The sequence below is a fragment of the Schistocerca piceifrons genome, unplaced genomic scaffold (assembly GCF_021461385.2).
Source record: "Schistocerca piceifrons isolate TAMUIC-IGC-003096 unplaced genomic scaffold, iqSchPice1.1 HiC_scaffold_2422, whole genome shotgun sequence".
NCBI classification, from domain to species: Eukaryota; Metazoa; Arthropoda; class Insecta; order Orthoptera; family Acrididae; genus Schistocerca; species Schistocerca piceifrons.
The window spans coordinates 1-26,617 of record NW_025728363.1 but is presented as its reverse complement, the minus strand read 5'-3'; the positions used below and the strand labels follow the sequence as shown (position 1 = coordinate 26,617).

The window sequence follows — 26,617 nt, the reverse complement described above, 5'->3', positions numbered from 1 at the left end:
GTTTGAGGGAGAATGTGCTAACGAAGTTTGCCGGGAAGTCTTTGAAAACGACGAAACAGCACGAATCTGCAGGTGAGCCCTGAAATGCGTCAGCGCCATTGTTGGGCAGCACTGTACAGTTCCAAATTTGATTTGTAATCATAAATTTATTCTTTAGTAGCGTCGTCTAGTCCCGCAGACGTTTGTCGTGCTTGCGCCGTCATATGGACCACGACCCGAGCGGCAGCGAGCGGCAGTCGAGCAAAGTCGGGACAAGTCGGGACGGGGACAGGAATGGTGCGAATGCAGTGCAAACTACGCAGACACCTGGTGTGAGGCGAGGCGAGGAAGCTCACATCGCTACCAGTGGCGCCCTCCAGCACGACACTGCCACACCCTGCACAGGCCCTCCGCTGGACACCAGGGACAAGTTGCGTCCTCCGCTAGTGTCGAAGGCTGCACGCGCCCAGCGAATGACAGGAGGTGCAACGAGCAGCAGTGCGTCTCACACATGCGGCGGTGCGCCCGCTAATTCGGCCGTCGTTCTGCTGGGACGCCGGGCGCGCCCCCCGCGCCGTCCTCGAGGAACTGGCTGTTGCAGAAGGAAGTGCTTTCGTCAAATGCGGCGGAAAACTAACATTTTGTGTGTTGGGAGAGAAGCCGAACGCGAATTCTGCCGTGCTCCTACATTACACTAGTGCCAACGGCCATACAATGATGAATACACCGGTTCTCGTCCGATCACCGAAGTTAAGCATCATCTGGCCCGGTTAGTACTTGGATGGGTGACCGCCTGGGAAACCCGGGTGCTGTTGGCTCTCCTTCTTTTTTTTTTTTTTTTTTTTTTTCCTTTTTATGTCGCTACTCCTGCCAGCCCTCTTTTCACTTCTGTTGTGACAAATACGTTTCCTCAAGCATTTTAAACTACTGTGATGGTACGAAAACAAAAAACAAAAAAATGAACCAATAAAAAATGGTACTGTTGGCTCCCATGCATTTTTTCCTTTTTAAGTCGCCACCCTGTCAGCAGTCTTCTCATACTACCTTTCTGTTGTGACAAAGATACTTTCTTAAGCATTTTAAACTAATGCAACGGTACGATAATGCGGTAATTAACTCAGTTTGAGGGAGAATGTGCTAACGAAGTTTGCCGGGAAGTCTTTGAAAACGACGAAACAGCACGAATCTGCAGGTGAGCCCTGAAATGCGTCAGCGCCATTGTTGGGCAGCACTGTACAGTTCCAAATTTGATTTGTAATCATAAATTTATTCTTTAGTAGCGTCGTCTAGTCCCGCAGACGTTTGTCGTGCTTGCGCCGTCATATGGACCACGACCCGAGCGGCAGCGAGCGGCAGTCGAGCAAAGTCGGGACAAGTCGGGACGGGGACAGGAATGGTGCGAATGCAGTGCAAACTACGCAGACACCTGGTGTGAGGCGAGGCGAGGAAGCTCACATCGCTACCAGTGGCGCCCTCCAGCACGACACTGCCACACCCTGCACAGGCCCTCCGCTGGACACCAGGGACAAGTTGCGTCCTCCGCTAGTGTCGAAGGCTGCACGCGCCCAGCGAATGACAGGAGGTGCAACGAGCAGCAGTGCGTCTCACACATGCGGCGGTGCGCCCGCTAATTCGGCCGTCGTTCTGCTGGGACGCCGGGCGCGCCCCCCGCGCCGTCCTCGAGGAACTGGCTGTTGCAGAAGGAAGTGCTTTCGTCAAATGCGGCGGAAAACTAACATTTTGTGTGTTGGGAGAGAAGCCGAACGCGAATTCTGCCGTGCTCCTACATTACACTAGTGCCAACGGCCATACAATGATGAATACACCGGTTCTCGTCCGATCACCGAAGTTAAGCATCATCTGGCCCGGTTAGTACTTGGATGGGTGACCGCCTGGGAAACCCGGGTGCTGTTGGCTCTCCTTCTTTTTTTTTTTTTTTTTTTTTTTTTTCCTTTTTATGTCGCTACTCCTGCCAGCCCTCTTTTCACTTCTGTTGTGACAAATACGTTTCCTCAAGCATTTTAAACTACTGTGATGGTACGAAAACAAAAAACAAAAAAATGAACCAATAAAAAATGGTACTGTTGGCTCCCATGCATTTTTTCCTTTTTAAGTCGCCACCCTGTCAGCAGTCTTCTCATACTACCTTTCTGTTGTGACAAAGATACTTTCTTAAGCATTTTAAACTAATGCAACGGTACGATAATGCGGTAATTAACTCAGTTTGAGGGAGAATGTGCTAACGAAGTTTGCCGGGAAGTCTTTGAAAACGACGAAACAGCACGAATCTGCAGGTGAGCCCTGAAATGCGTCAGCGCCATTGTTGGGCAGCACTGTACAGTTCCAAATGTGATTTGTAATCATAAATTTATTCTTTAGTAGCGTCGTCTAGTCCCGCAGACGTTTGTCGTGCTTGCGCCGTCATATGGACCACGACCCGAGCGGCAGCGAGCGGCAGTCGAGCAAAGTCGGGACAAGTCGGGACGGGGACAGGAATGGTGCGAATGCAGTGCAAACTACGCAGACACCTGGTGTGAGGCGAGGCGAGGAAGCTCACATCGCTACCAGTGGCGCCCTCCAGCACGACACTGCCACACCCTGCACAGGCCCTCCGCTGGACACCAGGGACAAGTTGCGTCCTCCGCTAGTGTCGAAGGCTGCACGCGCCCAGCGAATGACAGGAGGTGCAACGAGCAGCAGTGCGTCTCACACATGCGGCGGTGCGCCCGCTAATTCGGCCGTCGTTCTGCTGGGACGCCGGGCGCGCCCCCCGCGCCGTCCTCGAGGAACTGGCTGTTGCAGAAGGAAGTGCTTTCGTCAAATGCGGCGGAAAACTAACATTTTGTGTGTTGGGAGAGAAGCCGAACGCGAATTCTGCCGTGCTCCTACATTACACTAGTGCCAACGGCCATACAATGATGAATACACCGGTTCTCGTCCGATCACCGAAGTTAAGCATCATCTGGCCCGGTTAGTACTTGGATGGGTGACCGCCTGGGAAACCCGGGTGCTGTTGGCTCTCCTTCTTTTTTTTTTTCTTCCTTTTTGTGTCGCTACTCCTGCCAGCCCTCTTTTCACTTCTGTTGTGACAAATACGTTTCCTCAAGCATTTTAAACTACTGTGATGGTACGAAAACAAAAAAAAAAAAAAAAATGAACCAATAAAAAATGGTACTGTTGGCTCCCATGCATTTTTCCCTTTTTAAGTCGCCACCCTGCCAGCAGTCTTCTCATACTACCTTTCTGTTGTGACAAAGATGCTTTCTTAAGCATTTTAAACTAATGCAACGGTACGATAATGCGGTAATTAACTCAGTTTGAGGGAGAATGTGCTAACGAAGTTTGCCGGGAAGTCTTTGAAAACGACGAAACAGCACGAATCTGCAGGTGAGCCCCGAAATGCGTCAGCGCCATTGTTGGGCAGCACTGTACAGTTCCAAATTTGATTTGTAATCATAAATTTATCCTTTAGTAGCGTCGTCTAGTCCCGCAGACGTTTGTCGTGCTTGCGCCGTCATATGGACCACGACCCGAGCGGCAGCGAGCGGCAGTCGAGCAAAGTCGGGACAAGTCGGGACGGGGACAGGGATAGGAATGGTGCGAATGCACTGCGAACTACGCAGACACCTGGTGTGAGGCGAGGCGAGGAAGCCCATATCGCTACCAGCGGCGCCCTGCAGCACGACACTGCCACACCCCGCACAGGCCCTCCGCTGGACACCAGGGACAAGATGCGTCCTCCGCTAGTGTCGAAGGCTGCACGCGCCCAGCGAATGACAGGAGGTGCAACGAGCAGCAATGCGTCTCACACACGCGGCGGTGCGCCCGCTAATTCCGCCGTCGCTCTGCTGGGACGCCGGGCGCGCCCTCCGCGCCGTCCTCGAGGAACTGGCTGTTGCAGAAGGAAGTGCTTTCGTCAAATGCGGCGGAAAACTAACATTTTGTGTGTTGGGAGAGAAGCCGAACGCGAATTCTGCCGTGCTCCTACATTACACGAGTGCCAACGGCCATACAATGATGAATACACCGGTTCTCGTCCGATCACCGAAGTTAAGCATCATCTGGCCCGATTAGTACTTGGATGGGTGACCGCCTGGGAAACCCGGGTGCTGTTGGCTCTCCTTCTTTTTTTTTTTCTTCCTTTTTGTGTCGCTACTCCTGCCAGCCCTCTTTTCACTTCTGTTGTGACAAATACGTTTCCTCAAGCATTTTAAACTACTGTGATGGTACGAAAACAAAAAAAAAAAAAAAAATGAACCAATAAAAAATGGTACTGTTGGCTCCCATGCATTTTTCCCTTTTTAAGTCGCCACCCTGCCAGCAGTCTTCTCATACTACCTTTCTGTTGTGACAAAGATGCTTTCTTAAGCATTTTAAACTAATGCAACGGTACGATAATGCGGTAATTAACTCAGTTTGAGGGAGAATGTGCTAACGAAGTTTGCCGGGAAGTCTTTGAAAACGACGAAACAGCACGAATCTGCAGGTGAGCCCCGAAATGCGTCAGCGCCATTGTTGGGCAGCACTGTACAGTTCCAAATTTGATTTGTAATCATAAATTTATCCTTTAGTAGCGTCGTCTAGTCCCGCAGACGTTTGTCGTGCTTGCGCCGTCATATGGACCACGACCCGAGCGGCAGCGAGCGGCAGTCGAGCAAAGTCGGGACAAGTCGGGACGGGGACAGGGATAGGAATGGTGCGAATGCACTGCGAACTACGCAGACACCTGGTGTGAGGCGAGGCGAGGAAGCCCATATCGCTACCAGCGGCGCCCTGCAGCACGACACTGCCACACCCCGCACAGGCCCTCCGCTGGACACCAGGGACAAGATGCGTCCTCCGCTAGTGTCGAAGGCTGCACGCGCCCAGCGAATGACAGGAGGTGCAACGAGCAGCAATGCGTCTCACACACGCGGCGGTGCGCCCGCTAATTCCGCCGTCGCTCTGCTGGGACGCCGGGCGCGCCCTCCGCGCCGTCCTCGAGGAACTGGCTGTTGCAGAAGGAAGTGCTTTCGTCAAATGCGGCGGAAAACTAACATTTTGTGTGTTGGGAGAGAAGCCGAACGCGAATTCTGCCGTGCTCCTACATTACACGAGTGCCAACGGCCATACAATGATGAATACACCGGTTCTCGTCCGATCACCGAAGTTAAGCATCATCTGGCCCGATTAGTACTTGGATGGGTGACCGCCTGGGAAACCCGGGTGCTGTTGGCTCTCCTTCTTTTTTTTTTTTCTTCCTTTTTGTGTCGCTACTCCTGCCAGCCCTCTTTTCACTTCTGTTGTGACAAATACGTTTCCTCAAGCATTTTAAACTACTGTGATGGTACGAAAACAAAAAAAAAAAAAAAAATGAACCAATAAAAAATGGTACTGTTGGCTCCCATGCATTTTTCCCTTTTTAAGTCGCCACCCTGCCAGCAGTCTTCTCATACTACCTTTCTGTTGTGACAAAGATGCTTTCTTAAGCATTTTAAACTAATGCAACGGTACGATAATGCGGTAATTAACTCAGTTTGAGGGAGAATGTGCTAACGAAGTTTGCCGGGAAGTCTTTGAAAACGACGAAACAGCACGAATCTGCAGGTGAGCCCCGAAATGCGTCAGCGCCATTGTTGGGCAGCACTGTACAGTTCCAAATTTGATTTGTAATCATAAATTTATTCTTTAGTAGCGTCGTCTAGTCCCGCAGACGTTTGTCGTGCTTGCGCCGTCATATGGACCACGACCCGAGCGGCAGCGAGCGGCAGTCGAGCAAAGTCGGGACAAGTCGGGACGGGGACAGGGATAGGAATGGTGCGAATGCACTGCGAACTACGCAGACACCTGGTGTGAGGCGAGGCGAGGAAGCCCATATCGCTACCAGCGGCGCCCTGCAGCACGACACTGCCACACCCCGCACAGGCCCTCCGCTGGACACCAGGGACAAGATGCGTCCTCCGCTAGTGTCGAAGGCTGCACGCGCCCAGCGAATGACAGGAGGTGCAACGAGCAGCAATGCGTCTCACACACGCGGCGGTGCGCCCGCTAATTCCGCCGTCGCTCTGCTGGGACGCCGGGCGCGCCCTCCGCGCCGTCCTCGAGGAACTGGCTGTTGCAGAAGGAAGTGCTTTCGTCAAATGCGGCGGAAAACTAACATTTTGTGTGTTGGGAGAGAAGCCGAACGCGAATTCTGCCGTGCTCCTACATTACACGAGTGCCAACGGCCATACAATGATGAATACACCGGTTCTCGTCCGATCACCGAAGTTAAGCATCATCTGGCCCGATTAGTACTTGGATGGGTGACCGCCTGGGAAACCCGGGTGCTGTTGGCTCTCCTTCTTTTTTTTTTTCTTCCTTTTTGTGTCGCTACTCCTGCCAGCCCTCTTTTCACTTCTGTTGTGACAAATACGTTTCCTCAAGCATTTTAAACTACTGTGATGGTACGAAAACAAAAAAAAAAAAAAATGAACCAATAAAAAATGGTACTGTTGGCTCCCATGCATTTTTCCCTTTTTAAGTCGCCACCCTGCCAGCAGTCTTCTCATACTACCTTTCTGTTGTGACAAAGATGCTTTCTTAAGCATTTTAAACTAATGCAACGGTACGATAATGCGGTAATTAACTCAGTTTGAGGGAGAATGTGCTAACGAAGTTTGCCGGGAAGTCTTTGAAAACGACGAAACAGCACGAATCTGCAGGTGAGCCCCGAAATGCGTCAGCGCCATTGTTGGGCAGCACTGTACAGTTCCAAATTTGATTTGTAATCATAAATTTATTCTTTAGTAGCGTCGTCTAGTCCCGCAGACGTTTGTCGTGCTTGCGCCGTCATATGGACCACGACCCGAGCGGCAGCGAGCGGCAGTCGAGCAAAGTCGGGACAAGTCGGGACGGGGACAGGGATAGGAATGGTGCGAATGCACTGCGAACTACGCAGACACCTGGTGTGAGGCGAGGCGAGGAAGCCCATATCGCTACCAGCGGCGCCCTGCAGCACGACACTGCCACACCCCGCACAGGCCCTCCGCTGGACACCAGGGACAAGATGCGTCCTCCGCTAGTGTCGAAGGCTGCACGCGCCCAGCGAATGACAGGAGGTGCAACGAGCAGCAATGCGTCTCACACACGCGGCGGTGCGCCCGCTAATTCCGCCGTCGCTCTGCTGGGACGCCGGGCGCGCCCTCCGCGCCGTCCTCGAGGAACTGGCTGTTGCAGAAGGAAGTGCTTTCGTCAAATGCGGCGGAAAACTAACATTTTGTGTGTTGGGAGAGAAGCCGAACGCGAATTCTGCCGTGCTCCTACATTACACGAGTGCCAACGGCCATACAATGATGAATACACCGGTTCTCGTCCGATCACCGAAGTTAAGCATCATCTGGCCCGATTAGTACTTGGATGGGTGACCGCCTGGGAAACCCGGGTGCTGTTGGCTCTCCTTCTTTTTTTTTTTCTTCCTTTTTGTGTCGCTACTCCTGCCAGCCCTCTTTTCACTTCTGTTGTGACAAATACGTTTCCTCAAGCATTTTAAACTACTGTGATGGTACGAAAACAAAAAAAAAAAAAAAATGAACCAATAAAAAATGGTACTGTTGGCTCCCATGCATTTTTCCCTTTTTAAGTCGCCACCCTGCCAGCAGTCTTCTCATACTACCTTTCTGTTGTGACAAAGATGCTTTCTTAAGCATTTTAAACTAATGCAACGGTACGATAATGCGGTAATTAACTCAGTTTGAGGGAGAATGTGCTAACGAAGTTTGCCGGGAAGTCTTTGAAAACGACGAAACAGCACGAATCTGCAGGTGAGCCCCGAAATGCGTCAGCGCCATTGTTGGGCAGCACTGTACAGTTCCAAATTTGATTTGTAATCATAAATTTATCCTTTAGTAGCGTCGTCTAGTCCCGCAGACGTTTGTCGTGCTTGCGCCGTCATATGGACCACGACCCGAGCGGCAGCGAGCGGCAGTCGAGCAAAGTCGGGACAAGTCGGGACGGGGACAGGGATAGGAATGGTGCGAATGCACTGCGAACTACGCAGACACCTGGTGTGAGGCGAGGCGAGGAAGCCCATATCGCTACCAGCGGCGCCCTGCAGCACGACACTGCCACACCCCGCACAGGCCCTCCGCTGGACACCAGGGACAAGATGCGTCCTCCGCTAGTGTCGAAGGCTGCACGCGCCCAGCGAATGACAGGAGGTGCAACGAGCAGCAATGCGTCTCACACACGCGGCGGTGCGCCCGCTAATTCCGCCGTCGCTCTGCTGGGACGCCGGGCGCGCCCTCCGCGCCGTCCTCGAGGAACTGGCTGTTGCAGAAGGAAGTGCTTTCGTCAAATGCGGCGGAAAACTAACATTTTGTGTGTTGGGAGAGAAGCCGAACGCGAATTCTGCCGTGCTCCTACATTACACGAGTGCCAACGGCCATACAATGATGAATACACCGGTTCTCGTCCGATCACCGAAGTTAAGCATCATCTGGCCCGATTAGTACTTGGATGGGTGACCGCCTGGGAAACCCGGGTGCTGTTGGCTCTCCTTCTTTTTTTTTTTTCTTCCTTTTTGTGTCGCTACTCCTGCCAGCCCTCTTTTCACTTCTGTTGTGACAAATACGTTTCCTCAAGCATTTTAAACTACTGTGATGGTACGAAAACAAAAAAAAAAAAAAAATGAACCAATAAAAAATGGTACTGTTGGCTCCCATGCATTTTTCCCTTTTTAAGTCGCCACCCTGCCAGCAGTCTTCTCATACTACCTTTCTGTTGTGACAAAGATGCTTTCTTAAGCATTTTAAACTAATGCAACGGTACGATAATGCGGTAATTAACTCAGTTTGAGGGAGAATGTGCTAACGAAGTTTGCCGGGAAGTCTTTGAAAACGACGAAACAGCACGAATCTGCAGGTGAGCCCCGAAATGCGTCAGCGCCATTGTTGGGCAGCACTGTACAGTTCCAAATTTGATTTGTAATCATAAATTTATTCTTTAGTAGCGTCGTCTAGTCCCGCAGACGTTTGTCGTGCTTGCGCCGTCATATGGACCACGACCCGAGCGGCAGCGAGCGGCAGTCGAGCAAAGTCGGGACAAGTCGGGACGGGGACAGGGATAGGAATGGTGCGAATGCACTGCGAACTACGCAGACACCTGGTGTGAGGCGAGGCGAGGAAGCCCATATCGCTACCAGCGGCGCCCTGCAGCACGACACTGCCACACCCCGCACAGGCCCTCCGCTGGACACCAGGGACAAGATGCGTCCTCCGCTAGTGTCGAAGGCTGCACGCGCCCAGCGAATGACAGGAGGTGCAACGAGCAGCAATGCGTCTCACACACGCGGCGGTGCGCCCGCTAATTCCGCCGTCGCTCTGCTGGGACGCCGGGCGCGCCCTCCGCGCCGTCCTCGAGGAACTGGCTGTTGCAGAAGGAAGTGCTTTCGTCAAATGCGGCGGAAAACTAACATTTTGTGTGTTGGGAGAGAAGCCGAACGCGAATTCGGCCGTGCTCCTACATTACACGAGTGCCAACGGCCATACAATGATGAATACACCGGTTCTCGTCCGATCACCGAAGTTAAGCATCATCTGGCCCGATTAGTACTTGGATGGGTGACCGCCTGGGAAACCCGGGTGCTGTTGGCTCTCCTTCTTTTTTTTTTTCTTCCTTTTTGTGTCGCTACTCCTGCCAGCCCTCTTTTCACTTCTGTTGTGACAAATACGTTTCCTCAAGCATTTTAAACTACTGTGATGGTACGAAAACAAAAAAAAAAAAAAAATGAACCAATAAAAAATGGTACTGTTGGCTCCCATGCATTTTTCCCTTTTTAAGTCGCCACCCTGCCAGCAGTCTTCTCATACTACCTTTCTGTTGTGACAAAGATGCTTTCTTAAGCATTTTAAACTAATGCAACGGTACGATAATGCGGTAATTAACTCAGTTTGAGGGAGAATGTGCTAACGAAGTTTGCCGGGAAGTCTTTGAAAACGACGAAACAGCACGAATCTGCAGGTGAGCCCCGAAATGCGTCAGCGCCATTGTTGGGCAGCACTGTACAGTTCCAAATTTGATTTGTAATCATAAATTTATTCTTTAGTAGCGTCGTCTAGTCCCGCAGACGTTTGTCGTGCTTGCGCCGTCATATGGACCACGACCCGAGCGGCAGCGAGCGGCAGTCGAGCAAAGTCGGGACAAGTCGGGACGGGGACAGGGATAGGAATGGTGCGAATGCACTGCGAACTACGCAGACACCTGGTGTGAGGCGAGGCGAGGAAGCCCATATCGCTACCAGCGGCGCCCTGCAGCACGACACTGCCACACCCCGCACAGGCCCTCCGCTGGACACCAGGGACAAGATGCGTCCTCCGCTAGTGTCGAAGGCTGCACGCGCCCAGCGAATGACAGGAGGTGCAACGAGCAGCGATGCGTCTCACACACGCGGCGGTGCGCCCGCTAATTCCGCCGTCGCTCTGCTGGGACGCCGGGCGCGCCCTCCGCGCCGTCCTCGAGGAACTGGCTGTTGCAGAAGGAAGTGCTTTCGTCAAATGCGGCGGAAAACTAACATTTTGTGTGTTGGGAGAGAAGCCGAACGCGAATTCTGCCGTGCTCCTACATTACACGAGTGCCAACGGCCATACAATGATGAATACACCGGTTCTCGTCCGATCACCGAAGTTAAGCATCATCTGGCCCGATTAGTACTTGGATGGGTGACCGCCTGGGAAACCCGGGTGCTGTTGGCTCTCCTTCTTTTTTTTTTTCTTCCTTTTTGTGTCGCTACTCCTGCCAGCCCTCTTTTCACTTCTGTTGTGACAAATACGTTTCCTCAAGCATTTTAAACTACTGTGATGGTACGAAAACAAAAAAAAAAAAAAAATGAACCAATAAAAAATGGTACTGTTGGCTCCCATGCATTTTTCCCTTTTTAAGTCGCCACCCTGCCAGCAGTCTTCTCATACTACCTTTCTGTTGTGACAAAGATGCTTTCTTAAGCATTTTAAACTAATGCAACGGTACGATAATGCGGTAATTAACTCAGTTTGAGGGAGAATGTGCTAACGAAGTTTGCCGGGAAGTCTTTGAAAACGACGAAACAGCACGAATCTGCAGGTGAGCCCCGAAATGCGTCAGCGCCATTGTTGGGCAGCACTGTACAGTTCCAAATTTGATTTGTAATCATAAATTTATTCTTTAGTAGCGTCGTCTAGTCCCGCAGACGTTTGTCGTGCTTGCGCCGTCATATGGACCACGACCCGAGCGGCAGCGAGCGGCAGTCGAGCAAAGTCGGGACAAGTCGGGACGGGGACAGGGATAGGAATGGTGCGAATGCACTGCGAACTACGCAGACACCTGGTGTGAGGCGAGGCGAGGAAGCCCATATCGCTACCAGCGGCGCCCTGCAGCACGACACTGCCACACCCCGCACAGGCCCTCCGCTGGACACCAGGGACAAGATGCGTCCTCCGCTAGTGTCGAAGGCTGCACGCGCCCAGCGAATGACAGGAGGTGCAACGAGCAGCAATGCGTCTCACACACGCGGCGGTGCGCCCGCTAATTCCGCCGTCGCTCTGCTGGGACGCCGGGCGCGCCCTCCGCGCCGTCCTCGAGGAACTGGCTGTTGCAGAAGGAAGTGCTTTCGTCAAATGCGGCGGAAAACTAACATTTTGTGTGTTGGGAGAGAAGCCGAACGCGAATTCTGCCGTGCTCCTACATTACACGAGTGCCAACGGCCATACAATGATGAATACACCGGTTCTCGTCCGATCACCGAAGTTAAGCATCATCTGGCCCGATTAGTACTTGGATGGGTGACCGCCTGGGAAACCCGGGTGCTGTTGGCTCTCCTTCTTTTTTTTTTTCTTCCTTTTTGTGTCGCTACTCCTGCCAGCCCTCTTTTCACTTCTGTTGTGACAAATACGTTTCCTCAAGCATTTTAAACTACTGTGATGGTACGAAAACAAAAAAAAAAAAAAAATGAACCAATAAAAAATGGTACTGTTGGCTCCCATGCATTTTTCCCTTTTTAAGTCGCCACCCTGCCAGCAGTCTTCTCATACTACCTTTCTGTTGTGACAAAGATGCTTTCTTAAGCATTTTAAACTAATGCAACGGTACGATAATGCGGTAATTAACTCAGTTTGAGGGAGAATGTGCTAACGAAGTTTGCCGGGAAGTCTTTGAAAACGACGAAACAGCACGAATCTGCAGGTGAGCCCCGAAATGCGTCAGCGCCATTGTTGGGCAGCACTGTACAGTTCCAAATTTGATTTGTAATCATAAATTTATTCTTTAGTAGCGTCGTCTAGTCCCGCAGACGTTTGTCGTGCTTGCGCCGTCATATGGACCACGACCCGAGCGGCAGCGAGCGGCAGTCGAGCAAAGTCGGGACAAGTCGGGACGGGGACAGGGATAGGAATGGTGCGAATGCACTGCGAACTACGCAGACACCTGGTGTGAGGCGAGGCGAGGAAGCCCATATCGCTACCAGCGGCGCCCTGCAGCACGACACTGCCACACCCCGCACAGGCCCTCCGCTGGACACCAGGGACAAGATGCGTCCTCCGCTAGTGTCGAAGGCTGCACGCGCCCAGCGAATGACAGGAGGTGCAACGAGCAGCAATGCGTCTCACACACGCGGCGGTGCGCCCGCTAATTCCGCCGTCGCTCTGCTGGGACGCCGGGCGCGCCCTCCGCGCCGTCCTCGAGGAACTGGCTGTTGCAGAAGGAAGTGCTTTCGTCAAATGCGGCGGAAAACTAACATTTTGTGTGTTGGGAGAGAAGCCGAACGCGAATTCTGCCGTGCTCCTACATTACACGAGTGCCAACGGCCATACAATGATGAATACACCGGTTCTCGTCCGATCACCGAAGTTAAGCATCATCTGGCCCGATTAGTACTTGGATGGGTGACCGCCTGGGAAACCCGGGTGCTGTTGGCTCTCCTTCTTTTTTTTTTTCTTCCTTTTTGTGTCGCTACTCCTGCCAGCCCTCTTTTCACTTCTGTTGTGACAAATACGTTTCCTCAAGCATTTTAAACTACTGTGATGGTACGAAAACAAAAAAAAAAAAAAAAATGAACCAATAAAAAATGGTACTGTTGGCTCCCATGCATTTTTCCCTTTTTAAGTCGCCACCCTGCCAGCAGTCTTCTCATACTACCTTTCTGTTGTGACAAAGATGCTTTCTTAAGCATTTTAAACTAATGCAACGGTACGATAATGCGGTAATTAACTCAGTTTGAGGGAGAATGTGCTAACGAAGTTTGCCGGGAAGTCTTTGAAAACGACGAAACAGCACGAATCTGCAGGTGAGCCCCGAAATGCGTCAGCGCCATTGTTGGGCAGCACTGTACAGTTCCAAATTTGATTTGTAATCATAAATTTATTCTTTAGTAGCGTCGTCTAGTCCCGCAGACGTTTGTCGTGCTTGCGCCGTCATATGGACCACGACCCGAGCGGCAGCGAGCGGCAGTCGAGCAAAGTCGGGACAAGTCGGGACGGGGACAGGGATAGGAATGGTGCGAATGCACTGCGAACTACGCAGACACCTGGTGTGAGGCGAGGCGAGGAAGCCCATATCGCTACCAGCGGCGCCCTGCAGCACGACACTGCCACACCCCGCACAGGCCCTCCGCTGGACACCAGGGACAAGATGCGTCCTCCGCTAGTGTCGAAGGCTGCACGCGCCCAGCGAATGACAGGAGGTGCAACGAGCAGCAATGCGTCTCACACACGCGGCGGTGCGCCCGCTAATTCCGCCGTCGCTCTGCTGGGACGCCGGGCGCGCCCTCCGCGCCGTCCTCGAGGAACTGGCTGTTGCAGAAGGAAGTGCTTTCGTCAAATGCGGCGGAAAACTAACATTTTGTGTGTTGGGAGAGAAGCCGAACGCGAATTCTGCCGTGCTCCTACATTACACGAGTGCCAACGGCCATACAATGATGAATACACCGGTTCTCGTCCGATCACCGAAGTTAAGCATCATCTGGCCCGATTAGTACTTGGATGGGTGACCGCCTGGGAAACCCGGGTGCTGTTGGCTCTCCTTCTTTTTTTTTTTCTTCCTTTTTGTGTCGCTACTCCTGCCAGCCCTCTTTTCACTTCTGTTGTGACAAATACGTTTCCTCAAGCATTTTAAACTACTGTGATGGTACGAAAACAAAAAAAAAAAAAAAAATGAACCAATAAAAAATGGTACTGTTGGCTCCCATGCATTTTTCCCTTTTTAAGTCGCCACCCTGCCAGCAGTCTTCTCATACTACCTTTCTGTTGTGACAAAGATGCTTTCTTAAGCATTTTAAACTAATGCAACGGTACGATAATGCGGTAATTAACTCAGTTTGAGGGAGAATGTGCTAACGAAGTTTGCCGGGAAGTCTTTGAAAACGACGAAACAGCACGAATCTGCAGGTGAGCCCCGAAATGCGTCAGCGCCATTGTTGGGCAGCACTGTACAGTTCCAAATTTGATTTGTAATCATAAATTTATTCTTTAGTAGCGTCGTCTAGTCCCGCAGACGTTTGTCGTGCTTGCGCCGTCATATGGACCACGACCCGAGCGGCAGCGAGCGGCAGTCGAGCAAAGTCGGGACAAGTCGGGACGGGGACAGGGATAGGAATGGTGCGAATGCACTGCGAACTACGCAGACACCTGGTGTGAGGCGAGGCGAGGAAGCCCATATCGCTACCAGCGGCGCCCTGCAGCACGACACTGCCACACCCCGCACAGGCCCTCCGCTGGACACCAGGGACAAGATGCGTCCTCCGCTAGTGTCGAAGGCTGCACGCGCCCAGCGAATGACAGGAGGTGCAACGAGCAGCAATGCGTCTCACACACGCGGCGGTGCGCCCGCTAATTCCGCCGTCGCTCTGCTGGGACGCCGGGCGCGCCCTCCGCGCCGTCCTCGAGGAACTGGCTGTTGCAGAAGGAAGTGCTTTCGTCAAATGCGGCGGAAAACTAACATTTTGTGTGTTGGGAGAGAAGCCGAACGCGAATTCTGCCGTGCTCCTACATTACACGAGTGCCAACGGCCATACAATGATGAATACACCGGTTCTCGTCCGATCACCGAAGTTAAGCATCATCTGGCCCGATTAGTACTTGGATGGGTGACCGCCTGGGAAACCCGGGTGCTGTTGGCTCTCCTTCTTTTTTTTTTTCTTCCTTTTTGTGTCGCTACTCCTGCCAGCCCTCTTTTCACTTCTGTTGTGACAAATACGTTTCCTCAAGCATTTTAAACTACTGTGATGGTACGAAAACAAAAAAAAAAAAAAAAATGAACCAATAAAAAATGGTACTGTTGGCTCCCATGCATTTTTCCCTTTTTAAGTCGCCACCCTGCCAGCAGTCTTCTCATACTACCTTTCTGTTGTGACAAAGATGCTTTCTTAAGCATTTTAAACTAATGCAACGGTACGATAATGCGGTAATTAACTCAGTTTGAGGGAGAATGTGCTAACGAAGTTTGCCGGGAAGTCTTTGAAAACGACGAAACAGCACGAATCTGCAGGTGAGCCCCGAAATGCGTCAGCGCCATTGTTGGGCAGCACTGTACAGTTCCAAATTTGATTTGTAATCATAAATTTATTCTTTAGTAGCGTCGTCTAGTCCCGCAGACGTTTGTCGTGCTTGCGCCGTCATATGGACCACGACCCGAGCGGCAGCGAGCGGCAGTCGAGCAAAGTCGGGACAAGTCGGGACGGGGACAGGGATAGGAATGGTGCGAATGCACTGCGAACTACGCAGACACCTGGTGTGAGGCGAGGCGAGGAAGCCCATATCGCTACCAGCGGCGCCCTGCAGCACGACACTGCCACACCCCGCACAGGCCCTCCGCTGGACACCAGGGACAAGATGCGTCCTCCGCTAGTGTCGAAGGCTGCACGCGCCCAGCGAATGACAGGAGGTGCAACGAGCAGCAATGCGTCTCACACACGCGGCGGTGCGCCCGCTAATTCCGCCGTCGCTCTGCTGGGACGCCGGGCGCGCCCTCCGCGCCGTCCTCGAGGAACTGGCTGTTGCAGAAGGAAGTGCTTTCGTCAAATGCGGCGGAAAACTAACATTTTGTGTGTTGGGAGAGAAGCCGAACGCGAATTCTGCCGTGCTCCTACATTACACGAGTGCCAACGGCCATACAATGATGAATACACCGGTTCTCGTCCGATCACCGAAGTTAAGCATCATCTGGCCCGATTAGTACTTGGATGGGTGACCGCCTGGGAAACCCGGGTGCTGTTGGCTCTCCTTCTTTTTTTTTTTCTTCCTTTTTGTGTCGCTACTCCTGCCAGCCCTCTTTTCACTTCTGTTGTGACAAATACGTTTCCTCAAGCATTTTAAACTACTGTGATGGTACGAAAACAAAAAAAAAAAAAAAATGAACCAATAAAAAATGGTACTGTTGGCTCCCATGCATTTTTCCCTTTTTAAGTCGCCACCCTGCCAGCAGTCTTCTCATACTACCTTTCTGTTGTGACAAAGATGCTTTCTTAAGCATTTTAAACTAATGCAACGGTACGATAATGCGGTAATTAACTCAGTTTGAGGGAGAATGTGCTAACGAAGTTTGCCGGGAAGTCTTTGAAAACGACGAAACAGCACGAATCTGCAGGTGAGCCCCGAAATGCGTCAGCGCCATTGTTGGGCAGCACTGTACAGTTCCAAATTTGATTTGTAATCATAAATTTATTCTTTAGTAGCGTCGTCTAGTCCCGCAGACGTTTGTCGTGCTTGCGCCGTCATATGGACCACGACCCGAGCGGCAGCGAGCGGCAGTCGAGCAAAGTCGGGACAAGTCGGGACGGGGACAGGGATAGGAATGGTGCGAATGCACTGCGAACTACGCAGACACCTGGTGTGAGGCGAGGCGAGGAAGCCCATATCGCTACCAGCGGCGCCCTGCAGCACGACACTGCCACACCCCGCACAGGCCCTCCGCTGGACACCAGGGACAAGATGCGTCCTCCGCTAGTGTCGAAGGCTGCACGCGCCCAGCGAATGACAGGAGGTGCAACGAGCAGCAATGCGTCTCACACACGCGGCGGTGCGCCCGCTAATTCCGCCGTCGCTCTGCTGGGACGCCGGGCGCGCCCTCCGCGCCGTCCTCGAGGAACTGGCTGTTGCAGAAGGAAGTGCTTTCGTCAAATGCGGCGGAAAACTAACATTTTGTGTGTTGGGAGAGAAGCCGAACGCGAATTCTGCCGTGCTCCTACATTACACGAGTGCCAACGGCCATACAATGATGAATACACCGGTTCTCGTCCGATCACCGAAGTTAAGCATCATCTGGCCCGATTAGTACTTGGATGGGTGACCGCCTGGGAAACCCGGGTGCTGTTGGCTCTCCTTCTTTTTTTTTTTCTTCCTTTTTGTGTCGCTACTCCTGCCAGCCCTCTTTTCACTTCTGTTGTGACAAATACGTTTCCTCAAGCATTTTAAACTACTGTGATGGTACGAAAACAAAAAAAAAAAAAAAATGAACCAATAAAAAATGGTACTGTTGGCTCCCATGCATTTTTCCCTTTTTAAGTCGCCACCCTGCCAGCAGTCTTCTCATACTACCTTTCTGTTGTGACAAAGATGCTTTCTTAAGCATTTTAAACTAATGCAACGGTACGATAATGCGGTAATTAACTCAGTTTGAGGGAGAATGTGCTAACGAAGTTTGCCGGGAAGTCTTTGAAAACGACGAAACAGCACGAATCTGCAGGTGAGCCCCGAAATGCGTCAGCGCCATTGTTGGGCAGCACTGTACAGTTCCAAATTTGATTTGTAATCATAAATTTATTCTTTAGTAGCGTCGTCTAGTCCCGCAGACGTTTGTCGTGCTTGCGCCGTCATATGGACCACGACCCGAGCGGCAGCGAGCGGCAGTCGAGCAAAGTCGGGACAAGTCGGGACGGGGACAGGGATAGGAATGGTGCGAATGCACTGCGAACTACGCAGACACCTGGTGTGAGGCGAGGCGAGGAAGCCCATATCGCTACCAGCGGCGCCCTGCAGCACGACACTGCCACACCCCGCACAGGCCCTCCGCTGGACACCAGGGACAAGATGCGTCCTCCGCTAGTGTCGAAGGCTGCACGCGCCCAGCGAATGACAGGAGGTGCAACGAGCAGCAATGCGTCTCACACACGCGGCGGTGCGCCCGCTAATTCCGCCGTCGCTCTGCTGGGACGCCGGGCGCGCCCTCCGCGCCGTCCTCGAGGAACTGGCTGTTGCAGAAGGAAGTGCTTTCGTCAAATGCGGCGGAAAACTAACATTTTGTGTGTTGGGAGAGAAGCCGAACGCGAATTCTGCCGTGCTCCTACATTACACGAGTGCCAACGGCCATACAATGATGAATACACCGGTTCTCGTCCGATCACCGAAGTTAAGCATCATCTGGCCCGATTAGTACTTGGATGGGTGACCGCCTGGGAAACCCGGGTGCTGTTGGCTCTCCTTCTTTTTTTTTTTCTTCCTTTTTGTGTCGCTACTCCTGCCAGCCCTCTTTTCACTTCTGTTGTGACAAATACGTTTCCTCAAGCATTTTAAACTACTGTGATGGTACGAAAACAAAAAAAAAAAAAAAAATGAACCAATAAAAAATGGTACTGTTGGCTCCCATGCATTTTTCCCTTTTTAAGTCGCCACCCTGCCAGCAGTCTTCTCATACTACCTTTCTGTTGTGACAAAGATGCTTTCTTAAGCATTTTAAACTAATGCAACGGTACGATAATGCGGTAATTAACTCAGTTTGAGGGAGAATGTGCTAACGAAGTTTGCCGGGAAGTCTTTGAAAACGACGAAACAGCACGAATCTGCAGGTGAGCCCCGAAATGCGTCAGCGCCATTGTTGGGCAGCACTGTACAGTTCCAAATTTGATTTGTAATCATAAATTTATTCTTTAGTAGCGTCGTCTAGTCCCGCAGACGTTTGTCGTGCTTGCGCCGTCATATGGACCACGACCCGAGCGGCAGCGAGCGGCAGTCGAGCAAAGTCGGGACAAGTCGGGACGGGGACAGGGATAGGAATGGTGCGAATGCACTGCGAACTACGCAGACACCTGGTGTGAGGCGAGGCGAGGAAGCCCATATCGCTACCAGCGGCGCCCTGCAGCACGACACTGCCACACCCCGCACAGGCCCTCCGCTGGACACCAGGGACAAGATGCGTCCTCCGCTAGTGTCGAAGGCTGCACGCGCCCAGCGAATGACAGGAGGTGCAACGAGCAGCAATGCGTCTCACACACGCGGCGGTGCGCCCGCTAATTCCGCCGTCGCTCTGCTGGGACGCCGGGCGCGCCCTCCGCGCCGTCCTCGAGGAACTGGCTGTTGCAGAAGGAAGTGCTTTCGTCAAATGCGGCGGAAAACTAACATTTTGTGTGTTGGGAGAGAAGCCGAACGCGAATTCTGCCGTGCTCCTACATTACACGAGTGCCAACGGCCATACAATGATGAATACACCGGTTCTCGTCCGATCACCGAAGTTAAGCATCATCTGGCCCGATTAGTACTTGGATGGGTGACCGCCTGGGAAACCCGGGTGCTGTTGGCTCTCCTTCTTTTTTTTTTTCTTCCTTTTTGTGTCGCTACTCCTGCCAGCCCTCTTTTCACTTCTGTTGTGACAAATACGTTTCCTCAAGCATTTTAAACTACTGTGATGGTACGAAAACAAAAAAAAAAAAAAAATGAACCAATAAAAAATGGTACTGTTGGCTCCCATGCATTTTTCCCTTTTTAAGTCGCCACCCTGCCAGCAGTCTTCTCATACTACCTTTCTGTTGTGACAAAGATGCTTTCTTAAGCATTTTAAACTAATGCAACGGTACGATAATGCGGTAATTAACTCAGTTTGAGGGAGAATGTGCTAACGAAGTTTGCCGGGAAGTCTTTGAAAACGACGAAACAGCACGAATCTGCAGGTGAGCCCCGAAATGCGTCAGCGCCATTGTTGGGCAGCACTGTACAGTTCCAAATTTGATTTGTAATCATAAATTTATTCTTTAGTAGCGTCGTCTAGTCCCGCAGACGTTTGTCGTGCTTGCGCCGTCATATGGACCACGACCCGAGCGGCAGCGAGCGGCAGTCGAGCAAAGTCGGGACAAGTCGGGACGGGGACAGGGATAGGAATGGTGCGAATGCACTGCGAACTACGCAGACACCTGGTGTGAGGCGAGGCGAGGAAGCCCATATCGCTACCAGCGGCGCCCTGCAGCACGACACTGCCACACCCCGCACAGGCCCTCCGCTGGACACCAGGGACAAGATGCGTCCTCCGCTAGTGTCGAAGGCTGCACGCGCCCAGCGAATGACAGGAGGTGCAACGAGCAGCAATGCGTCTCACACACGCGGCGGTGCGCCCGCTAATTCCGCCGTCGCTCTGCTGGGACGCCGGGCGCGCCCTCCGCGCCGTCCTCGAGGAACTGGCTGTTGCAGAAGGAAGTGCTTTCGTCAAATGCGGCGGAAAACTAACATTTTGTGTGTTGGGAGAGAAGCCGAACGCGAATTCTGCCGTGCTCCTACATTACACGAGTGCCAACGGCCATACAATGATGAATACACCGGTTCTCGTCCGATCACCGAAGTTAAGCATCATCTGGCCCGATTAGTACTTGGATGGGTGACCGCCTGGGAAACCCGGGTGCTGTTGGCTCTCCTTCTTTTTTTTTTTCTTCCTTTTTGTGTCGCTACTCCTGCCAGCCCTCTTTTCACTTCTGTTGTGACAAATACGTTTCCTCAAGCATTTTAAACTACTGTGATGGTACGAAAACAAAAAAAAAAAAAAAATGAACCAATAAAAAATGGTACTGTTGGCTCCCATGCATTTTTCCCTTTTTAAGTCGCCACCCTGCCAGCAGTCTTCTCATACTACCTTTCTGTTGTGACAAAGATGCTTTCTTAAGCATTTTAAACTAATGCAACGGTACGATAATGCGGTAATTAACTCAGTTTGAGGGAGAATGTGCTAACGAAGTTTGCCGGGAAGTCTTTGAAAACGACGAAACAGCACGAATCTGCAGGTGAGCCCCGAAATGCGTCAGCGCCATTGTTGGGCAGCACTGTACAGTTCCAAATTTGATTTGTAATCATAAATTTATTCTTTAGTAGCGTCGTCTAGTCCCGCAGACGTTTGTCGTGCTTGCGCCGTCATATGGACCACGACCCGAGCGGCAGCGAGCGGCAGTCGAGCAAAGTCGGGACAAGTCGGGACGGGGACAGGGATAGGAATGGTGCGAATGCACTGCGAACTACGCAGACACCTGGTGTGAGGCGAGGCGAGGAAGCCCATATCGCTACCAGCGGCGCCCTGCAGCACGACACTGCCACACCCCGCACAGGCCCTCCGCTGGACACCAGGGACAAGATGCGTCCTCCGCTAGTGTCGAAGGCTGCACGCGCCCAGCGAATGACAGGAGGTGCAACGAGCAGCAATGCGTCTCACACACGCGGCGGTGCGCCCGCTAATTCCGCCGTCGCTCTGCTGGGACGCCGGGCGCGCCCTCCGCGCCGTCCTCGAGGAACTGGCTGTTGCAGAAGGAAGTGCTTTCGTCAAATGCGGCGGAAAACTAACATTTTGTGTGTTGGGAGAGAAGCCGAACGCGAATTCTGCCGTGCTCCTACATTACACGAGTGCCAACGGCCATACAATGATGAATACACCGGTTCTCGTCCGATCACCGAAGTTAAGCATCATCTGGCCCGATTAGTACTTGGATGGGTGACCGCCTGGGAAACCCGGGTGCTGTTGGCTCTCCTTCTTTTTTTTTTTCTTCCTTTTTGTGTCGCTACTCCTGCCAGCCCTCTTTTCACTTCTGTTGTGACAAATACGTTTCCTCAAGCATTTTAAACTACTGTGATGGTACGAAAACAAAAAAAAAAAAAAAAATGAACCAATAAAAAATGGTACTGTTGGCTCCCATGCATTTTTCCCTTTTTAAGTCGCCACCCTGCCAGCAGTCTTCTCATACTACCTTTCTGTTGTGACAAAGATGCTTTCTTAAGCATTTTAAACTAATGCAACGGTACGATAATGCGGTAATTAACTCAGTTTGAGGGAGAATGTGCTAACGAAGTTTGCCGGGAAGTCTTTGAAAACGACGAAACAGCACGAATCTGCAGGTGAGCCCCGAAATGCGTCAGCGCCATTGTTGGGCAGCACTGTACAGTTCCAAATTTGATTTGTAATCATAAATTTATTCTTTAGTAGCGTCGTCTAGTCCCGCAGACGTTTGTCGTGCTTGCGCCGTCATATGGACCACGACCCGAGCGGCAGCGAGCGGCAGTCGAGCAAAGTCGGGACAAGTCGGGACGGGGACAGGGATAGGAATGGTGCGAATGCACTGCGAACTACGCAGACACCTGGTGTGAGGCGAGGCGAGGAAGCCCATATCGCTACCAGCGGCGCCCTGCAGCACGACACTGCCACACCCCGCACAGGCCCTCCGCTGGACACCAGGGACAAGATGCGTCCTCCGCTAGTGTCGAAGGCTGCACGCGCCCAGCGAATGACAGGAGGTGCAACGAGCAGCAATGCGTCTCACACACGCGGCGGTGCGCCCGCTAATTCCGCCGTCGCTCTGCTGGGACGCCGGGCGCGCCCTCCGCGCCGTCCTCGAGGAACTGGCTGTTGCAGAAGGAAGTGCTTTCGTCAAATGCGGCGGAAAACTAACATTTTGTGTGTTGGGAGAGAAGCCGAACGCGAATTCTGCCGTGCTCCTACATTACACGAGTGCCAACGGCCATACAATGATGAATACACCGGTTCTCGTCCGATCACCGAAGTTAAGCATCATCTGGCCCGATTAGTACTTGGATGGGTGACCGCCTGGGAAACCCGGGTGCTGTTGGCTCTCCTTCTTTTTTTTTTTTCTTCCTTTTTGTGTCGCTACTCCTGCCAGCCCTCTTTTCACTTCTGTTGTGACAAATACGTTTCCTCAAGCATTTTAAACTACTGTGATGGTACGAAAACACAAAAAAAAAAAAAAAATGAACCAATAAAAAATGGTACTGTTGGCTCCCATGCATTTTTTCCCTTTTTAAGTCGCCACCCTGCCAGCAGTCTTCTCATACTACCTTTCTGTTGTGACAAAGATGCTTTCTTAAGCATTTTAAACTAATGCAACGGTACGATAATGCGGTAATTAACTCAGTTTGAGGGAGAATGTGCTAACGAAGTTTGCCGGGAAGTCTTTGAAAACGACGAAACAGCACGAATCTGCAGGTGAGCCCCGAAATGCGTCAGCGCCATTGTTGGGCAGCACTGTACAGTTCCAAATTTGATTTGTAATCATAAATTTATTCTTTAGTAGCGTCGTCTAGTCCCGCAGACGTTTGTCGTGCTTGCGCCGTCATATGGACCACGACCCGAGCGGCAGCGAGCGGCAGTCGAGCAAAGTCGGGACAAGTCGGGACGGGGACAGGGATAGGAATGGTGCGAATGCACTGCGAACTACGCAGAACACCTGGTGTGAGGCGAGGCGAGGAAGCCCATATCGCTACCAGCGGCGCCCTGCAGCACGACACTGCCACACCCCGCACAGGCCCCTCCGCTGGACACCAGGGACAAGATGCGTCCTCCGCTAGTGTCGAAGGCTGCACGCGCCCAGCGAATGACAGGAGGTGCAACGAGCAGCAATGCGTCTCACACACGCGGCGGTGCGCCCGCTAATTCCGCCGTCGCTGCTGGGACGCCGGGCGCGCCCTCCGCGCCGTCCTCGAGGAACTGGCTGTTGCAGAAGGAAGTGCTTTCGTCAAATGCGGCGGAAAACTAACATTTTGTGTGTTGGGGAGAGAAGCCGAACGCGAATTCTGCCGTGCTCCTACATTACACGAGTGCCAACGGCCATACAATGATGAATACACCGGTTCTCGTCCGATCACCGAAGTTAAGCATCATCTGGCCCGATTAGTACTTGGATGGGTGACCGCCTGGGAAACCCGGGTGCTGTTGGCTCTCCTTCTTTTTTTTTTTCTTCCTTTTTGTGTCGCTACTCCTGCCAGCCCTCTTTTCACTTCTGTTGTGACAAATACGTTTCCTCAAGCATTTTAAACTACTGTGATGGTACGAAAACAAAAAAAAAAAAAAAATGAACCAATAAAAAATGGTACTGTTGGCTCCCATGCATTTTTCCCTTTTTAAGTCGCCACCCTGCCAGCAGTCTTCTCATACTACCTTTCTGTTGTGACAAAGATGCTTTCTTAAGCATTTTAAACTAATGCAACGGTACGATAATGCGGTAATTAACTCAGTTTGAGGGAGAATGTGCTAACGAAGTTTGCCGGGAAGTCTTTGAAAACGACGAAACAGCACGAATCTGCAGGTGAGCCCCGAAATGCGTCAGCGCCATTGTTGGGCAGCACTGTACAGTTCCAAATTTGATTTGTAATCATAAATTTATTCTTTAGTAGCGTCGTCTAGTCCCGCAGACGTTTGTCGTGCTTGCGCCCGTCATATGGACCACGACCCGAGCGGCAGCGAGCGGCAGTCGAGCAAAGTCGGGACAAGTCGGGACGGGGACAGGGATAGGAATGGTGCGAATGCACTGCGAACTACGCAGACACCCTGGTGTGAGGCGAGGCGAGGAAGCCCATATCGCTACCAGCGGCGCCCTGCAGCACGACACTGCCACACCCCGCACAGGCCCTCCGCTGGACACCCAGGGACAAGATGCGTCCTCCGCTAGTGTCGAAGGCTGCACGCGCCCAGCGAATGACAGGAGGTGCAACGAGCAGCAATGCGTCTCACACACGCGGCGGTGCGCCCGCTAATTCCGCCGTCGCTCTGCTGGGACGCCGGGGCGCGCCCTCCGCGCCGTCCTCGAGGAACTGGCTGTTGCAGAAGGAAGTGCTTTCGTCAAATGCGGCGGAAAACTAACATTTTGTGTGTTGGGAGAGAAGCCGAACGCGAATTCTGCCGTGCTCCTACATTACACGAGTGCCAACGGCCATACAATGATGAATACACCGGTTCTCGTCCGATCACCGAAGTTAAGCATCATCTGGCCCCGATTAGTACTTGGATGGGTGACCGCCTGGGAAACCCGGGTGCTGTTGGCTCTCCTTCTTTTTTTTTTTCTTCCTTTTTGTGTCGCTACTCCTGCCAGCCCTCTTTTCACTTCTGTTGTGACAAATACGTTTCCTCAAGCATTTTAAACTACTGTGATGGTACGAAAACAAAAAAAAAAAAAAAATGAACCAATAAAAAATGGTACTGTTGGCTCCCATGCATTTTTCCCTTTTTAAGTCGCCACCCTGCCAGCAGTCTTCTCATACTACCTTTCTGTTGTGACAAAGATGCTTTCTTAAGCATTTTAAACTAATGCAACGGTACGATAATGCGGTAATTTAACTCAGTTTGAGGGAGAATGTGCTAACGAAGTTTGCCGGGAAGTCTTTGAAAACGACGAAACAGCACGAATCTGCAGGTGAGCCCCGAAATGCGTCAGCGCCATTGTTGGGCAGCACTGTACAGTTCCAAATTTGATTTGTAATCATAAATTTATTCTTTAGTAGCGTCGTCTAGTCCCGCAGACGTTTGTCGTGCTTGCGCCGTCATATGGACCACGACCCGAGCGGCAGCGAGCGGCAGTCGAGCAAAGTCGGGACAAGTCGGGACGGGGACAGGGATAGGAATGGTGCGAATGCACTGCGAACTACGCAGGACACCTGGTGTGAGGCGAGGCGAGGAAGCCCATATCGCTACCAGCGGCGCCCTGCAGCACGACACTGCCACACCCCGCACAGGCCCTCCGCTGGACACCAGGGACAAGATGCGTCCTCCGCTAGTGTCGAAGGCTGCACGCGCCCAGCGAATGACAGGAGGTGCAACGAGCAGCAATGCGTCTCACACACGCGGCGGTGCGCCCCGCTAATTCCGCCGTCGCTCTGCTGGGACGGGGCGCGCCCTCCGCGCCGTCCTCGAGGAACTGGCTGTTGCAGAAGGAAGTGCTTTCGTCAAATGCGGCGGAAAACTAACATTTTGTGTGTTGGGAGAGAAGCCGAACGCGAATTTCTGCCGTGCTCCTACATTACACGAGTGCCAACGGCCATACAATGATGAATACACCGGTTCTCGTCCGATCACCGAAGTTAAGCATCATCTGGCCCGATTAGTACTTGGATGGGTGACCGCCTGGGAAACCCGGGTGCTGTTGGCTCTCCTTCTTTTTTTTTTTCTTCCTTTTTGTGTCGCTACTCCTGCCAGCCCTCTTTTCACTTCTGTTGTGACAAATACGTTCCTCAAGCATTTTAAACTACTGTGATGGTACGAAAACAAAAAAAAAAAAAAAATGAACCAATAAAAAAATGGTACTGTTGGCTCCCATGCATTTTTCCCTTTTTAAGTCGCCCACCCTGCCAGCAGTCTTCTCATACTACCTTTCTGTTGTGACAAAGATGCTTTCTTAAGCATTTTAAACTAATGCAACGGTACGATAATGCGGTAATTAACTCAGTTTGAGGGAGAATGTGCTAACGAAGTTTGCCGGAAGTCTTTGAAAACGACGAAACAGCACGAATCTGCAGGTGAGCCCCGAAATGCGTCAGCGCCATTGTTGGGCAGCACTGTACAGTTCCAAATTTGATTTGTAATCATAAATTTATTCTTTAGTAGCGTCGTCTAGTCCCGCAGACGTTTGTCGTGCTTGCGCCGTCATATGGACCACGACCCGAGCGGCAGCGAGCGGCAGTCGAGCAAA

At 52.0% G+C, this 26,617-nt stretch overlaps 24 non-coding genes across 24 annotated transcripts; all 24 read left to right on the top strand.

Moving 5' to 3' along the window:
- Positions 1-678: 678 nt before the first annotated feature.
- Positions 679-797, top strand: LOC124743618. Its single transcript, XR_007010482.1, has one exon. It is a non-coding gene; the product is annotated as a 5S ribosomal RNA (ribosomal RNA).
- A 980-nt stretch (positions 798-1,777) lies between these two features.
- On the top strand, positions 1,778-1,896 carry LOC124743606. Its single transcript, XR_007010471.1, has one exon. It is a non-coding gene; the product is annotated as a 5S ribosomal RNA (ribosomal RNA).
- A 983-nt stretch (positions 1,897-2,879) lies between these two features.
- Positions 2,880-2,998, top strand: LOC124743594. Its single transcript, XR_007010460.1, has one exon. It is a non-coding gene; the product is annotated as a 5S ribosomal RNA (ribosomal RNA).
- A 980-nt stretch (positions 2,999-3,978) lies between these two features.
- LOC124743629 lies at positions 3,979-4,097 on the top strand. Its single transcript, XR_007010492.1, has one exon. It is a non-coding gene; the product is annotated as a 5S ribosomal RNA (ribosomal RNA).
- Positions 4,098-5,077: 980 nt separating this feature from the next.
- Positions 5,078-5,196, top strand: LOC124743628. Its single transcript, XR_007010491.1, has one exon. It is a non-coding gene; the product is annotated as a 5S ribosomal RNA (ribosomal RNA).
- Positions 5,197-6,177: 981 nt separating this feature from the next.
- LOC124743627 lies at positions 6,178-6,296 on the top strand. The gene has a single exon (XR_007010490.1). It is a non-coding gene; the product is annotated as a 5S ribosomal RNA (ribosomal RNA).
- Positions 6,297-7,274: 978 nt separating this feature from the next.
- LOC124743626 lies at positions 7,275-7,393 on the top strand. The gene has a single exon (XR_007010489.1). It is a non-coding gene; the product is annotated as a 5S ribosomal RNA (ribosomal RNA).
- Positions 7,394-8,372: 979 nt separating this feature from the next.
- Positions 8,373-8,491, top strand: LOC124743625. Its single transcript, XR_007010488.1, has one exon. It is a non-coding gene; the product is annotated as a 5S ribosomal RNA (ribosomal RNA).
- A 980-nt stretch (positions 8,492-9,471) lies between these two features.
- LOC124743624 lies at positions 9,472-9,590 on the top strand. The gene has a single exon (XR_007010487.1). It is a non-coding gene; the product is annotated as a 5S ribosomal RNA (ribosomal RNA).
- Positions 9,591-10,569: 979 nt separating this feature from the next.
- Positions 10,570-10,688, top strand: LOC124743623. The gene has a single exon (XR_007010486.1). It is a non-coding gene; the product is annotated as a 5S ribosomal RNA (ribosomal RNA).
- Positions 10,689-11,667: 979 nt separating this feature from the next.
- On the top strand, positions 11,668-11,786 carry LOC124743622. The gene has a single exon (XR_007010485.1). It is a non-coding gene; the product is annotated as a 5S ribosomal RNA (ribosomal RNA).
- Positions 11,787-12,765: 979 nt separating this feature from the next.
- On the top strand, positions 12,766-12,884 carry LOC124743621. Its single transcript, XR_007010484.1, has one exon. It is a non-coding gene; the product is annotated as a 5S ribosomal RNA (ribosomal RNA).
- Positions 12,885-13,864: 980 nt separating this feature from the next.
- On the top strand, positions 13,865-13,983 carry LOC124743620. Its single transcript, XR_007010483.1, has one exon. It is a non-coding gene; the product is annotated as a 5S ribosomal RNA (ribosomal RNA).
- Positions 13,984-14,963: 980 nt separating this feature from the next.
- Positions 14,964-15,082, top strand: LOC124743617. Its single transcript, XR_007010481.1, has one exon. It is a non-coding gene; the product is annotated as a 5S ribosomal RNA (ribosomal RNA).
- Positions 15,083-16,062: 980 nt separating this feature from the next.
- Positions 16,063-16,181, top strand: LOC124743616. Its single transcript, XR_007010480.1, has one exon. It is a non-coding gene; the product is annotated as a 5S ribosomal RNA (ribosomal RNA).
- A 979-nt stretch (positions 16,182-17,160) lies between these two features.
- On the top strand, positions 17,161-17,279 carry LOC124743615. Its single transcript, XR_007010479.1, has one exon. It is a non-coding gene; the product is annotated as a 5S ribosomal RNA (ribosomal RNA).
- Positions 17,280-18,258: 979 nt separating this feature from the next.
- On the top strand, positions 18,259-18,377 carry LOC124743614. Its single transcript, XR_007010478.1, has one exon. It is a non-coding gene; the product is annotated as a 5S ribosomal RNA (ribosomal RNA).
- Positions 18,378-19,357: 980 nt separating this feature from the next.
- LOC124743613 lies at positions 19,358-19,476 on the top strand. Its single transcript, XR_007010477.1, has one exon. It is a non-coding gene; the product is annotated as a 5S ribosomal RNA (ribosomal RNA).
- A 979-nt stretch (positions 19,477-20,455) lies between these two features.
- Positions 20,456-20,574, top strand: LOC124743612. The gene has a single exon (XR_007010476.1). It is a non-coding gene; the product is annotated as a 5S ribosomal RNA (ribosomal RNA).
- A 979-nt stretch (positions 20,575-21,553) lies between these two features.
- Positions 21,554-21,672, top strand: LOC124743611. Its single transcript, XR_007010475.1, has one exon. It is a non-coding gene; the product is annotated as a 5S ribosomal RNA (ribosomal RNA).
- A 980-nt stretch (positions 21,673-22,652) lies between these two features.
- Positions 22,653-22,771, top strand: LOC124743610. Its single transcript, XR_007010474.1, has one exon. It is a non-coding gene; the product is annotated as a 5S ribosomal RNA (ribosomal RNA).
- A 984-nt stretch (positions 22,772-23,755) lies between these two features.
- Positions 23,756-23,874, top strand: LOC124743609. The gene has a single exon (XR_007010473.1). It is a non-coding gene; the product is annotated as a 5S ribosomal RNA (ribosomal RNA).
- A 983-nt stretch (positions 23,875-24,857) lies between these two features.
- LOC124743632 lies at positions 24,858-24,977 on the top strand. The gene has a single exon (XR_007010494.1). It is a non-coding gene; the product is annotated as a 5S ribosomal RNA (ribosomal RNA).
- Positions 24,978-25,958: 981 nt separating this feature from the next.
- Positions 25,959-26,077, top strand: LOC124743607. Its single transcript, XR_007010472.1, has one exon. It is a non-coding gene; the product is annotated as a 5S ribosomal RNA (ribosomal RNA).
- The last annotated feature ends 540 nt before the right edge of the window (positions 26,078-26,617 follow it).